Raw genomic sequence first — 14,108 nt, 5'->3', positions numbered from 1 at the left:
CAACCGAGAGACGGACCCAATGCGGACGTGCAGAGCTTAGGCAGACCCCCCACTGGAGGCTCAACACTTCGTGGCAGCTCCGTGTCCCAGAGACCAGGAGGGTTGGCACACACACACAGTGTGAACCACCGACAGCCATTCTGGGACCGGTGACAGCCGTGCTGGCCCCACTGCCACGACACAGACGGACGCCAGGCCGCGCTCCCCGGCGGGGGGATGGCGTCGAGCCTGACGAACGGAATGTGCAGGGTGGGGGGGAAAGGCCAAGCGCTCCGACGCCGGAGGGCTCCGGAGTCTGAACTTAGGGGGACAAAGAGGACGGGTCCTCTGCGACACCCCAGCCGCGCTCTCGCCAGCCAAGGCGAGTGCGATTGATTGCCAAACGACCCTCAGACAGGCGTGGCCCCGGGAAGAACCCGGGGCCGCAAAGTGCGTTCAAAGTGTCGATGATCAATGTGTCCTGCAATTCACATTAATTCTCGCAGCTAGCTGCGTTCGTCATCGACGCACGAGCCGAGTGATCCACCGTCAAGAGTTGTCTGAGTTTGTTTTAGGTCTCTCCCTCGCCAGAGGAAAGCGACCCGGACCGCACATACGCTCCCCACCTTGAGCTACAGCCACCTGCACGCCGGCGTGCGGGCGGAGCAGGGTGGCGTGAAGCGATGGGGAGCACCATCCTGGTGCGGCCCGCAGAAACATACGTCTATTGGGGGGAGGAGGACAGGGCGCCCAAGAGGCGATGCGTGCCCCAACGCACCGCAGCGACGGAGGCAGGATCACCGCCACCATGTCGCCCGCCTAGTATCACGAGGCGTGCAGCAGCTTTGCCCTAGGAAAAGCAGAGGCGGGAACGGGCACCGGCCATCGGTTCGGCAGCGTCACTGACGCGTGCACGTGGCGGCGTGTCGGCGAGCGGACTTCCTGCGAGGAGGCGGGGGCGGCACTCGCCCGAGCAGACGCCCGCCCGGCCCAGCCACCGCCGAGGTGGACTGGGAGTCGCGGCAACGGCTCGTCATACTCGTTCCCACACTCACAGCGCAGCTTGCCCGCAAGCCACCGACCACCGATCGACGCCAGGCGCCCCGACCGAGAGCGGGATCGCTCGTTCGCCCTGCTGGCAGTTCGCTGGGGATCACTACTGCACGGAGCTCGGAGACCGACGGGCGGCAACTCGAGAGTCTTTAAACCACCACCCCCATCCCGCAAGTGCAAAGAGGCTGTATACGCACAGACGGGTGAGGGGAATAGGTACCCCGTCGGGTTTGAAGGGAGCGTGACTAGATAGCAACGATGTAAACCCAGCCGATTTGGGAGCGAAAGACCGGCGCCTGCATCACCGGCTTCGTTTCCCGTGGCTGGAGAGTACACCGAAACCCTCCGTCTGTCGCGAGCTCCCGACGACGCGGTGCCGCCAAGCAGCAGGGCCGGACCTGGTGTGGCTCCCCTCGTCGATCACAGACCGGTCGGCACTACTGACGAGACGGTGGAACGGGCTTCGCCCCTTGTGACGAAGGGTGATGCGAACCCGCCCGCCCGCGTGCGTTCGGGGTGGACTCGGCAAACGGAGATTTGAAATCGGAAAGTGTCCTCCTGCCCCGCGCAGGTAGGCGCCCAACAGTTGGGGGGGTTTGGCGGTGACCACGGCTGCAGGGCCTGCTACCCCGACGAGCTCTCCTGCTGGCCCCGAAACCACCCCCGCGAGACAAGTTGAAACGGAAACGGGCGTACCCCCAAGCCGACGATCCTTTCTTATTTGTTACTTTTTTTTTCACTTGCTCGAGTTGTGGGGATTTGGCGGTGACCACGGCTGCAGGGCCTGCTACCCCGACGAGCTCTCCTGCTGGCCCCGAAACCACCCTCGCGAGACAAGTTGAAACGGAAACGGGCGTACCCCCAAGCCGACGATCCTTTCTTATTTGTTACTTTTTTTTTTCACTTGCTCGAGTTGTGGGGGTTTGGCGGTGACCACGGCTGCAGGGCCTGCTACCCCGACGAGCTCTCCTGCTGGCCCCGAAACCACCCTCGCGAGACAAGTTGAAACGGAAACGGGCGTACCCCCAAGCCGACGATCCTTTCTTATTTGTTACTTTTTTTTTTCACTTGCTCGAGTTGTGGGGGTTTGGCGGTGACCACGGCTGCAGGGCCTGCTACCCCGACGAGCTCTCCTGCTGGCCCCGAAACCACCCTCGCGAGACAAGTTGAAACGGAAACGGGCGTACCCCCAAGCCGACAGAGATGCTTTCGCTCCTGTTACTTTTTTTTTTCACTTGCTCGAGTTGGGGGGGTTTGGCGGTGACCACGGCTGCAGGGCCTGCTACCCCGACGAGCTCTCCTGCTGGCCCCGAAACCACCCTCGCGAGACAAGTTGAAACGGGCGTACCCCCATGCCGACAGAGATCCTTTCGTACTTGAACCAACACAAAGTTTGTCACGTTTTATTTTTTACGAGTGATCGACCGTCAAGATTTGTCTCTGAGTTTGCTTAAGGTCTCTCCCTCGCCAGAGGAAAGCCACCCGGACCGCACATACACTCCCCACCTTTAGCAGCAGCCACCTGCACGCCGGCGTGCGGGCGGAGCAGGGTGGCGTGAAGCTGTGGGGAGCACCAGCCTGGTGCGGCCCGCAGAGACATACATCTATTGGTTGAAAAAAAAACAGGGCGCCCAAGAGCACGAAAGAGGCTTTATTAGGGAGTGCTAAGGCAAGGTTCTGTGCCCTCCACCCTCATCGCAACACCCAGGGGAGCCTCCGGTCGTCAATAGACCTCCGCACCGGCCTCTGACTGACTCTCAGATTAGACGGAAAGAGCTCTGTAAGCCTGTCAAAAGCTTCGACCACGTGCCGAAAACTTTAGACTTCCGTGAGCTCTCCGTGTTCACAAAAACCTGCGTGACGGGCACCGCAGGGCGGCAGAGCCATCGCACTTAGCCGGGTGGCAGAGGAGGACCAGTCTATTCACAGATAGCGGCCCAACGACTCCCAGAGCCGGTGGTGCGGCGCGCGAGGTCTGCTCTCATCACAAGAGGCTTTAGGGAGTGCGAAGGCAACGGTCAGCCCGCAGCCTTTCTGGCAACACCCTGGGGAACTAGGCCACTCGTGTCTCGCCTTCATTTTAGACACGAGCGCCTGCGGAGGGACGCCACCCCCTCCGATTGTCAAGAGACCTCCGCACCGGCCTCTGACTTATTCTCAGAATGGACGGAAAGAGCAGGGTAAGCCTTTCAAAAGATTCGACCACGTGCCGAAAACTTTAGACTTCCGTGAGCTCTCCGGCTTGCAACGAGACCCGAAGTCGACGTGCTAAGCACCACGGGACCCCTTTCGCCTGCAGGTCCCGAGCCGCCTTTTTTTTTCAATTTGTTATTACAAGTATCGCGTTCCCCAAACCTGCGTGACGAGCACCGCAGGGCGGCAGAGCCATCGCGCTTGGCCGGGTGGCAGAGGAGGACCAGACTATTCACAGATAGCGGCCCAACGACTCCCAGAGCCGGTGGTGCGGCACGCGAGGTCTGCTCTCATCACAAGTGGCTTTAGGGAGTGCTAAGGCAAGGTTCTGCAGCCTCCACCCTCATCGCAACACCCAGGGTTAGCCAACCCCTCATGTCGTCGAGAGACCTCCGCACAGGCCTCTGACTTAACTCTCAGAATGGACGGAAAGAGCCGGGTAAGCCTTTCAAAAGATTCGACCACGTGCCGAAAACTTTAGACTTCCCTGAGCTCTCCGGCTTGCACCGGGACCCCTTTCGCCTGCAGGTCCCGAGCCGCCTTTATTTTTAATTTTCTGTTACGAGTATCGTGTGCCCCAAACCTGCGTGATAAGCACCGCAGGGCGGCAGAGCCATCGCGCTTGGCCGGGTGGCAGAGGAGGACCAGACTATTCACAGATAGCGGCCCAACGACTCCCAGAGCCGGTGGTGCGGCACGCGAGGTCTGCTCTCATCACAAGTGGCTTTAGGGAGTGCTAAGGCAAGGTTCTGCGGCCTCCACCCTCATCGCAACACCCAGGGTTAGCCAACTCCTCATGTCGTCGAGAGACCTCCGCACAGGCCTCTGACTTAACTCTCAGAATGGACGGAAAGAGCCGTGTAAGCCTTTCAAAAGATTCGACCACGTGCCGAAAACTTTAGACTTCCGTGAGCTCTCCGGCTTGCACCGGGACCCCTTTCGCCTGCAGGTCCCGAGCCGCCTTTATTTTTAATTTGCTGTTACGAGTATCGTGTGCCCCAAACCTGCGTGATAAGCACCGCAGGGCGGCAGAGCCATCGCGATTGGCCGGGTGGCAGAGGAGGACCAGACTATTCACAGATAGCGGCCCAACGACTCCCAGAGCCGGTCGTGCGGCGCGCGAGGTCTGCTCTCTTCACAAGAGGCTTTATTAGGGAGTGCTAAGGCAAGGTTCTGTGCCCTCCACCCTCATCGCAACACCCATGGGAGCCTCCGGTCGTCAATAGACCGCCGCACCGGCCTCTGACTGACTCTCAGAATGGACGGAAAGAGCCGGGTAAGCATTTCAAAAGATTCGACCACGTGCCGAAAACTTTAGACTTCCGTGAGCTCTCCGGCTTGCACCGAGACCCGAAGTCGACGTGCTAAGCACCACGGGACCCCTTTCGCCTGCAGGTCCCGAGCCGCCTTTATTTGCTGTTACGAGCATCGTGTGCCCCATACCTGCGTGACGAGCACCGCAGGGCGGCAGAGCCATCGCACTTGGCCGGGTGGCAGAGGAGGACCCGACTATTCACAGATAGCGGCCCAACGACTCCCAGAGCCGGTCGTGCGGCGCGCGAGGTCTGCTCTCTTCACAAGAGGCTTTATTAGGGAGTGCTAAGGCAAGGTTCTGTGCCCTCCACCCTCATCGCAACACCCATGGGAGCCTCCGGTCGTCAATAGACCGCCGCACCGGCCTCTGACTGACTCTCAGAATGGACGGAAAGAGCCGGGTAAGCCTTTCAAAAGATTCGACCACGTGCCGAAAACTTTAGACTTCCGTGAGCTCTCCGGCTTGCACCGAGACCCGAAGTCGACGTGCGAAGCACCACGGGACCCCTTTCGCCTGCAGGTCCCGAGCCGCCTTTATTTGCTGTTACGAGCATCGTGTGCCCCATACCTGCGTGACGAGCACCGCAGGGCGGCAGAGCCATCGCACTTGGCCGGGTGGCAGAGGAGGACCCGACTATTCGCAGATAGCGGCCCAACGACTCCCAGAGCCGGTCGTGCGGCGCGCGAGGTCTGCTCTCTTCACAAGAGGCTTTATTAGGGAGTGCTAAGGCAAGGTTCTGTGCCCTCCACCCTCATCGCAACACCCATGGGAGCCTCCGGTCGTCAATAGACCGCCGCACCGGCCTCTGACTGACTCTCAGAATGGACGGAAAGAGCCGGGTAAGCCTTTCAAAAGATTCGACCACGTGCCGAAAACTTTAGACTTCCGTGAGCTCTCCGGCTTGCACCGAGACCCGAAGTCGACGTGCGAAGCACCACGGGACCCCTTTCGCCTGCAGGTCCCGAGCCGCCTTTATTTGCTGTTACGAGCATCGTGTGCCCCATACCTGCGTGACGAGCACCGCAGGGCGGCAGAGCCATCGCACTTGGCCGGGTGGCAGAGGAGGACCAGACTATTCACAGATAGCGGCCCAACGACTCCCAGAGCCGGTCGTGCGGCGCGCGAGGTCTGCTCTCTTCACAAGAGGCTTTATTAGGGAGTGCTAAGGCAAGGTTCTGTGCCCTCCACCCTCATCGCAACACCCATGGGAGCCTCCGGTCGTCAATAGACCGCCGCACCGGCCTCTGACTGACTCTCAGAATGGACGGAAAGAGCCGGGTAAGCCTTTCAAAAGATTCGACCACGTGCCGAAAACTTTAGACTTCCGTGAGCTCTCCGGCTTGCACCGAGACCCGAAGTCGACGTGCTAAGCACCACGGGACCCCTTTCGCCTGCAGGTCCCGAGCCGCCTTTATTTGCTGTTACGAGCATCGTGTGCCCCATACCTGCGTGACGAGCACCGCAGGGCGGCAGAGCCATCGCACTTGGCCGGGTGGCAGAGGAGGACCAGACTATTCACAGATAGCGGCCCAACGACTCCCAGAGCCGGTCGTGCGGCGCGCGAGGTCTGCTCTCATCACAAGAGGCTTTAGGGAGTGCTCAGGCAAGGGTCAGCCCGCAGCCTTCCTGGCAACACCCAGGGGAACCAGGCCACTCGCGTCTCTCGCCTTCATTTTCGACACGAGCGCCTGCGGAGGGCCACCACCCCCTCCGATTGTCAAGAGACCTCCGCACCGGCCTCTGACTTACTCTCAGAATGGACGGAAAGAGCCGGGTAAGCCTTTGAAAAGATTCGACCACGTGCCGAAAACTTTAGACTTCCGTGAGCTCTCCGGCTTGCACCGAGACCCGAAGTCGACGTGCTTAGCACCACGGGACCCCTTTCGCCTGCAGGTCCCGAGCCGCCTTTTATTTTTGTTACGAGTATCGTGTTCCCCAAACCTGGGTGACGAGCACCGCAGGGCGGCAGAGCCATCGCGCTTGTCCGGGTGGCAGAGGAGGACCAGACTATTCACAAATAGCGGCCCAACGACTCCCAGAGCCGGTCGTGCGGCAGGCGAGGTCTGCTCTCATCACAAGAGGCTTTAGGGAGTGCTCAGGCAACGGTCAGCCCGCAGCCTTCTTGGCAACACCCAAGGGAACCAGGCCACTCGCGTCTCTCGCCTTCATTTTGGACACGAGCGCCTGTGGAGGGACGGCCGGAGTCAACGTGGGGTTTGCCCGCCCTCCAATAGTGTCAAAAGACCGCCGCACAAGTCTCTGACTGACTCTTAGAACAGACAGAAAGAGTTTGTCAAATCTGTCAAAAAATTGACAAAGTGTCAAAAATTCGACTTCCAAGAGCTCTCCGGCATGCACTCATACCTGTCATTAAAGTGCTATGCCCGTGGAACCGTTTTTCGGATGCCTTTCAGAACGGTCCCGCGCCGCCATTTTGTTCTAAAAATCGTGTTCCCATATATCTCCGGGTACCCCGCCAACCTCACTGCGGAAAAACTACAAGTGGCACTGAATGGGTCTGAATTCCAAATTTGACTGCATCGGTCTGGAACTCGGTCCGGTCAAAACCGTTTGGATTTTTCTCGGTCCGGACTTCCGCGACAGACAAAGTTAAAGTTTTCGGGCTGCAGGCACAAAACGACAGCTGGCCATTTGCCGGGCTCAATTCACCCAATTCCTCCGGCACTTCGGAGCACATGTTCGGTGTAAGTTTGCGAATCTTTCCCGATGCTGCAGCATTTTCCTCCGCTGACACTTAGAATATTTTTCACACTTTGCTGAAAATTTTTCTAAGTGTTTTTTTCCAAGTTTTCCTGGTTACTGATTTCTTCTTTTTAAACATTTTTCTAAGTTTTTCTGGTTACTGATTTCTTCTTTTTAAACATTTTTCGCAGTTTGTCTGGTTACTGATTTCTTCTTTTTAAACATTTTTCGCCGTTTTTCTGGTTACTGATTTCTTCTTTTTAAACATTTTTCGCCGTTTTTCTGGTTACTGATTTCTTCTTTTTAAACATTTTTCTAAGTTTTTCTGGTTACTCATTTCTTCTTTTTAAACATTTTTCTAAGTTTTTCTGGTTACTGATTTCTTCTTTTTAAACATTTTTCTAAGTTTTCCTGGTTACTCATTTCTTCTTTTTAAACATTTTTCTAAGTTTTTCTGGTTACTCACTTCTTCTTTTTAAACATTTTTCTAAGTTTTTCTGGTTACTGATTTCTTCTTTTTAAACATTTTTCGCAGTTTTTCTGGTTACTGATTTCTTCTTTTTAAACATTTTTCTAAGTTTTTCTGGTTACTGATTTCTTCTTTTTAAACATTTTTCGCAGTTTGTCTGGTTACTGATTTCTTCTTTTTAAACATTTTTCGCAGTTTTTCTGGTTACTGATTTCTTCTTTTTAAACATTTTTCGCAGTTTTTCTGGTTACTGATTTCTTCTTTTTAAACATTTTTCTAAGTTTTCCTGGTTACTGATTTCTTCTTTTTAAACATTTTTCTAAGTTTTTCTGGTTACTCACTTCTTCTTTTGAAACATTTTTCTAAGTTTTTCTGGTTACTGATTTCTTCTTTTTAAACATTTTTCTAAGTTTTCCTGGTTACTGATTTCTTCTTTTTAAACATTTTTCGCAGTTTTTCTGGTTACTGATTTCTTCTTTTTAAACATTTTTCTAAGTTTTTCTGGTTACTCACTTCTTCTTTTTAAACATTTTTCTAAGTTTTCCTGGTTACTGATTTCTTCTTTTTAAACATTTTTCGCAGTTTGTCTGGTTACTGATTTCTTCTTTTTAAACATTTTTCGCAGTTTTTCTGGTTACTGATTTCTTCTTTTTAAACATTTTTCTAAGTTTTTCTGGTTACTCACTTCTTCTTTTATAACATTTTTCTAAGTTTTCCTGGTTACTGATTTCTTCTTTTTAAACATTTTTCTAAGTTTTCCTGGTTACTGATTTCTTCTTTTTAAACATTTTTCTAAGTTTTTCTGGTTACTCATTTCTTCTTTTTAAACATTTTTCGCAGTTTTTCTGGTTACTGATTTCTTCTTTTTAAACATTTTTCTAAGTTTTTCTGGTTACTCACTTCTTCTTTTTAAACATTTTCCTAAGTTTTCCTGGTTACTGATTTCTTCTTTTTAAACATTTTTCTAAGTTTTCCTGGTTACTCATTTCTTCTTTTTGATCATTTTTCTAAGTTTTCCTGGTTACTGATTTCTTCGTTTTGAACATTTTTCTAAGTTTTCCTGGTTACTCACTTCTTCTTTTCAAACATTTTTCTTCGTTTTTCTGTTTACTCATTTAGCACTTTCAGGCACTTTCCCATCATTTCCTCGTTCCCGATTTCACCCTTTAAAACGCTTTCGGGCATTTCCCTAAGTTTTGCGGTTCACTCGTTTGGGACTCACTGACACCTTCTCTAGCTTCCCTGCTCACTTTTTTCGTACTGTTGAGAAAATTCGAACCCTTTCCTTAACTATGCCGGTTACTGACTTCACCGCTTCAGACCCTTGTCCCCGTAATGAAAGATACCATTTCCCACCGTGGGAAATGCACGAAAATCGGACTGAACACGGGGGAGGCTCCCCCCTCGAAGGCGAGACCGTCGGCAGAACCGCCGGGTCAAACCCGGCTGAGCTACCCGGCTTACAAGTCTCAAAGTCGGTATGAGCAGTCACGTCCACCCCCATTCCCTTTTGGACCACTTCCCACGGTTCCAAATGCATGAAAATCGGCCTGTACACGGGGGAGGCACCCGCCTCGAAGACGAGACCGTCGGCAGAACCGCCGGGTCAAACCCGGCTGAGCTACCCGGCTCGGAAGCGCCAAAGTCGGGTTGAGCAGTCACATTCACTCCCATCCCCTTTTGGGCAACTTCCCACGGTTGGAAATGCATGGAAATCGGACTGAACACGGGGGAGGCTCCCCCCTCGAAGGCGAGACCGTCGGCAGAACCGCCGGATCAAACCCGGCTGAGCTACCCGGCTTACAAGTCTCAAAGTCGGTATGAGCAGACACGTCCACCCCCATTCCCTTTTGGACCACTTCCCACGGTTCGAAATGCATGAAAATCGGCCTGTATACGGGGGTGGCACCCGCCTCGAAGACGAGACCGTCGGCAGAACCGCCGGGTCAAACCCGGCCGGGCTACCCGGGTTAGAAGCCCTAGAGTCGGGTTGAGCAGTCACAATCACTCCCATCCCCTTTTGAACCTGTTCCCACCGTTGGAAATGCACGAAAATCGGCCTGTACACGGGGGAGGCTCCCCCCTCGAAGGCGAGACCGTCGGCAGAACCGCCGGGTCAAACCCGGCTGAGCTACCCGGCTTACAAGTCTCGAAGTCGGGTTGAGCAGTCACATTCACTCCCATCGACTTTTGGGCAACTTCCCACCGTTGCAAATGCATGAAAATCGGCCTGTACACGGGGGAGGCACCCGCCTCGAAGTCGAGACCGTCGGCAGAACCGCCGGGTCCAACCCGGCTGAGCTACCCGGCTTACAAGTCTCAAAGCCGGGTTGGGCAGTCACGTTCACCCCCATTCCCTTTTGGATCACTTCCCACGGTTCGAAATGCACGAAAACCGGCCTGTACACGGGGGAGGGTCCGCCCTCGAAGGCGAGACCGTCGGCAGAACCGCCGGGTCAAACCTGGCTGAGCTACCCGGCTTACAAGTCTCAAAGTCGGGTTGAGCAGTCACGTTCACTCCCATCGACTTTTAGACCACTTCCCACGGTTCGAAATGCACGAACATCGGCCTGTACACGGGGGAGGCACCCGCCTCGAAGACGAGACCGTCGGCAGAACCGCCGGGTCAAACCCGGCCGAGCTACCCGGGTTAGAAGCCTCAGAGTCGGGTTGAGCAGTCACATTCACTCCCATCGACTTTTGGGCAACTTCCCACCGTTGCAAATGCACGAAAATCGGCCTGTACACGGGGGAGGCACCCGCCTCGAAGACGAGACCGTCGGCAGAACCGCCGGAACAAACCCGGCTGAGCTACCCGGCTTACAAGTCTCAAAGTCGGTATGAGCAGACACGTCCACCCCCATTCCCTTTTGGACCACTTCACACGGTTCGAAATGCATGAAAATCGGCCTGTATACGGGGGAGGCACCCGCCTCGAAGACGAGACCGTCGGCAGACCCGCCGGGTCAAACCCGGCTGAGCTACCCGGGTTAGAAGCCTCAGAGTCGGGTTGAGCAGTCGCATTCACCCCCATCCCCTTTTGAACCTGTTCCCACCGTTGGAAATGCACGAAAATCGGCCTGTACACGGGGGAGGCGCCCCTCTCGAAGGCGAGACCGACGGCAGAACCGCCGGGTCAAACCCGGCCGAGCTACCCGGGTTAGAAGCCTCAGAGTCGGGTTGAGCAGTCACATTCACTCCCATCCCCTTTTGAACCTGTTCCCACCGTTGGAAATGCACGAAAATCGGCCTGTACACGGGGGAGGCCCCCCCCCTCTCGAAGACGAGACCGTCGGCAGACCCGCCGGAACAAACCCGGCTGAGCTACCCGGCTTACAAGTCTCAAAGTCGGTATGAGCAGACACGTCCACCCCCATTCCCTTTTGGACCACTTCCCACGGTACGAAATGCATGAAAATCGGCCTGTACACGGGGGAGGCACCCGCCTCGAAGACGAGACCGTCGGCAGAACCGCCGGGTCAAACCCGGCCGGGCTACCCGGGTTAGAAGCCCTAGAGTCGGGTTGAGCAGTCACAATCACTCCCATCCCCTTTTGAACCTGTTCCCACCGTTGGAAATGCATGAAAATCGGCCTGGACACGGGGGAGGCTCCCCCCTCGATGACGAGACCGTCGGCAGAACCGCCGGAACAAACCCGGCTGAGCTACCCGGCTTACAAGTCTCAAAGTCGGTATGAGCAGACACGTCCACCCCCATTCCCTTTTGGACCACTTCCCACCGTTGGAAATGCACGAAAATCGGCCTGTACACGGGGGAGGCACCGGCCTCGAAGACGAGACCGTCGGCAGAACCGCCGGGTCAAACCCGGCTGAGCTACCCGGCTCGGAAGCGCCAAAGTCGGGTTGAGCAGTCACATTCACTCCCATCGACTTTTGGGCAACTTCCCACGGTTCGAAATGCACAAGATTCGGCCTGAACACGGGGGACGCTCCCCCCTCGAAGGCGAGACCGTCGGCAGACCCGCCGGGTCAAACCCGGCTGAGCTACCCGGCTCGGAAGCGCCAAAGTCGGTATGAGCAGTCACGTTCACTCCCATCCCCTTTTGGACCGCTTCCCACGGTACGAAATGCATGAAAATCGGCCTGTACACGGGGGAGGCACCCGCCTCGAAGACGAGACCGTCGGCAGAACCGCCGGGTCAAACCCGGCTGAGCTACCCGGCTTACAAGTCTCAAAGTCGGGTTGAGCAGTCACATTCACTCCCATCGACTTTTGGGCAACTTCCCACGGTTCGAAATGCACAAAATTCGGCCTGAACACGGGGGACGCTCCCCCCTCGAAGGCGAGACCGTCGGCAGAACCGCCGGGTCAAACCCGGCTGAGCTACCCGGCTTAAAAGTCTCAAAGTCGGTATGAGCAGTCACATTCACCCCCATTCCCTTTTGGACCACTTCCCACCGTTGGAAATGCACGAAAATCGGCCTGTACACGGGGGAGGCACCGGCCTCGAAGACGAGACCGTCGGCAGAACCGCCGGATCAAACCCGGCCGAGCTACCCGGGTTAGAAGCCTCAGAGTCGGGTTGAGCAGTCACATTCACCCCCATCCCCTTTTGAACCTCTTCCCACCGTTGGAAATGCACGAAAATCGGCCTGTACACGGGGGAGGCCCCCCTCTCGAAGACGAGACCGTCGGCAGACCCGCCGGATCAAACCCGGCCGAGCTACACGGCTTACAAGTCTCGATGTCGGTATGAGCAGTCACGTCCACCCCCATTCCCTTTTGGACCACTTCCCACGGTACGAAATGCATGAAAATCGGCCTGTACACGGGGGAGGCACCCGCCTCGAAGACGAGACCGTCGGCAGAACCGCCGGGTCAAACCCGGCTGAGCTACCCGGCTCGGAAGCGCCAAAGTCGGGTTGATCAGTCACATTCACTCCCATCCCCTTTTGGGCCACTTCCCACGGTTCGAAATGCACGAAAATCGGCCTGTACACGGGGGAGGCTCCCCCCTCGAAGGCGAGACCGTCGGCAGAACCGCCGGGTCAAACCCGGCTGAGCTACCCGGGTTAGAAGCCTCAAAGTCGGGTTGAGCAGTCACGTCCACCCCCATCCCCTTTTGGACCACTTCCCACGGTTCGAAATGCACGAAAATCGGCCTGTACACGGGGGAGGCACCCGCCTCGAAGACGAGACCGTCGGCAGACCCGCCGGATCAAACCCGGCCGAGCTACACGGCTTACAAGTCTCAATGTCGGTATGAGCAGTCACGTCCACCCCTATTCCCTTTTGGACCACTTCCCACGGTACGAAATGCATGAAAATCGGCCTGTACACGGGGGAGGCACCCTCCTCGAAGACGAGACCGTCGGCAGAACCGCCGGGTCAAACCCGGCTGAGCTACCCGGCTCGGAAGCGCCAAAGTCGGGTTGAGCAGTCACATTCACTCCCATCGACTTTTGGGCAACTTCCCACGGTTCGAAATGCACAAAATTCGGCCTGAACACGGGGGACGCTCCCCCCTCGAAGGCGAGACCGTCGCCAGAACCGCCGGGTCAAATCCGGCTGAGCTACCCGCGTTACAGGTCTCAAAGTCGGGTTGAGCAGTCACGTTCACTCCCATCGACTTTTAGACCACTTCCCACGGTTCGAAATGCACGAAAATCGGCCTGTACACGGGGGAGGGTCCGCCCTCGAAGGCGAGACCGTCGGCAGAACCGCCGGGTCAAACCTGGCTGAGCTACCCGGCTTACAAGTCTCAAAGTCGGGTTGAGCAGTCACGTTCACTCCCATCGACTTTTAGACCACTTCCCACGGTTCGAAATGCACGAAAATCGGCCTGTACACGGGGGAGGCACCCGCCTCGAAGACGAGACCGTCGGCAGAACCGCCGGGTCAAACCCGGCCGAGCTACCCGGGTTAGAAGCCTCAGAGTCGGGTTGAGCAGTCACGTTCACTCCCATCGACTTTTAGACCACTTCCCACGGTTGGAAATGCACGAAAATCGGCCTGTACACGGGGGTGGCATCCGCCTCGAAGACGAGACCGTCGGCAGAACCGCCGGGTCAAACCCGGCTGAGCTACCCGGCTTACAAGTCTCAAAGTCGGGTTGAGCAGTCACATTCACTCCCATCGACTTTTGGGCAACTTCCCACGGTTCGAAATGCACAAGATTCGGCCTGAACACGGGGGACGCTCCCCCCTCGAAGGCGAGACCGTCGGCAGACCCGCCGGGTCAAACCCGGCTGAGCTACCCGGCTCGGAAGCGCCAAAGTCGGGTTGAGCAGTCACGTTCACTCCCATCCCCTTTTGGACCGCTTCCCACGGTACGAAATGCATGAAAATCGGCCTGTACACGGGGGAGGCACCCGCCTCGAAGACGAGACCGTCGGCAGAACCGCCGGGTCAAACCCGGCTGAGCTACCCGGCTTA

The 14,108-nt window shown here is 56.1% G+C and overlaps 1 non-coding gene across 1 annotated transcript; it reads right to left on the bottom strand.

The window, feature by feature from the left end:
• Positions 1 to 383: 383 nt before the first annotated feature.
• LOC140473012 (5.8S ribosomal RNA) lies at positions 384 to 537 on the bottom strand. Its single transcript, XR_011958023.1, has one exon. It is a non-coding gene; the product is annotated as a 5.8S ribosomal RNA (ribosomal RNA).
• Positions 538 to 14,108: the final 13,571 nt, after the last annotated feature.

Source organism: Chiloscyllium punctatum, unplaced genomic scaffold (genome assembly GCF_047496795.1).
Source record: "Chiloscyllium punctatum isolate Juve2018m unplaced genomic scaffold, sChiPun1.3 scaffold_496, whole genome shotgun sequence".
Classification (NCBI taxonomy): domain Eukaryota; kingdom Metazoa; phylum Chordata; class Chondrichthyes; order Orectolobiformes; family Hemiscylliidae; genus Chiloscyllium; species Chiloscyllium punctatum.
This window is presented reverse-complemented; position numbering and strand designations above follow the sequence as displayed.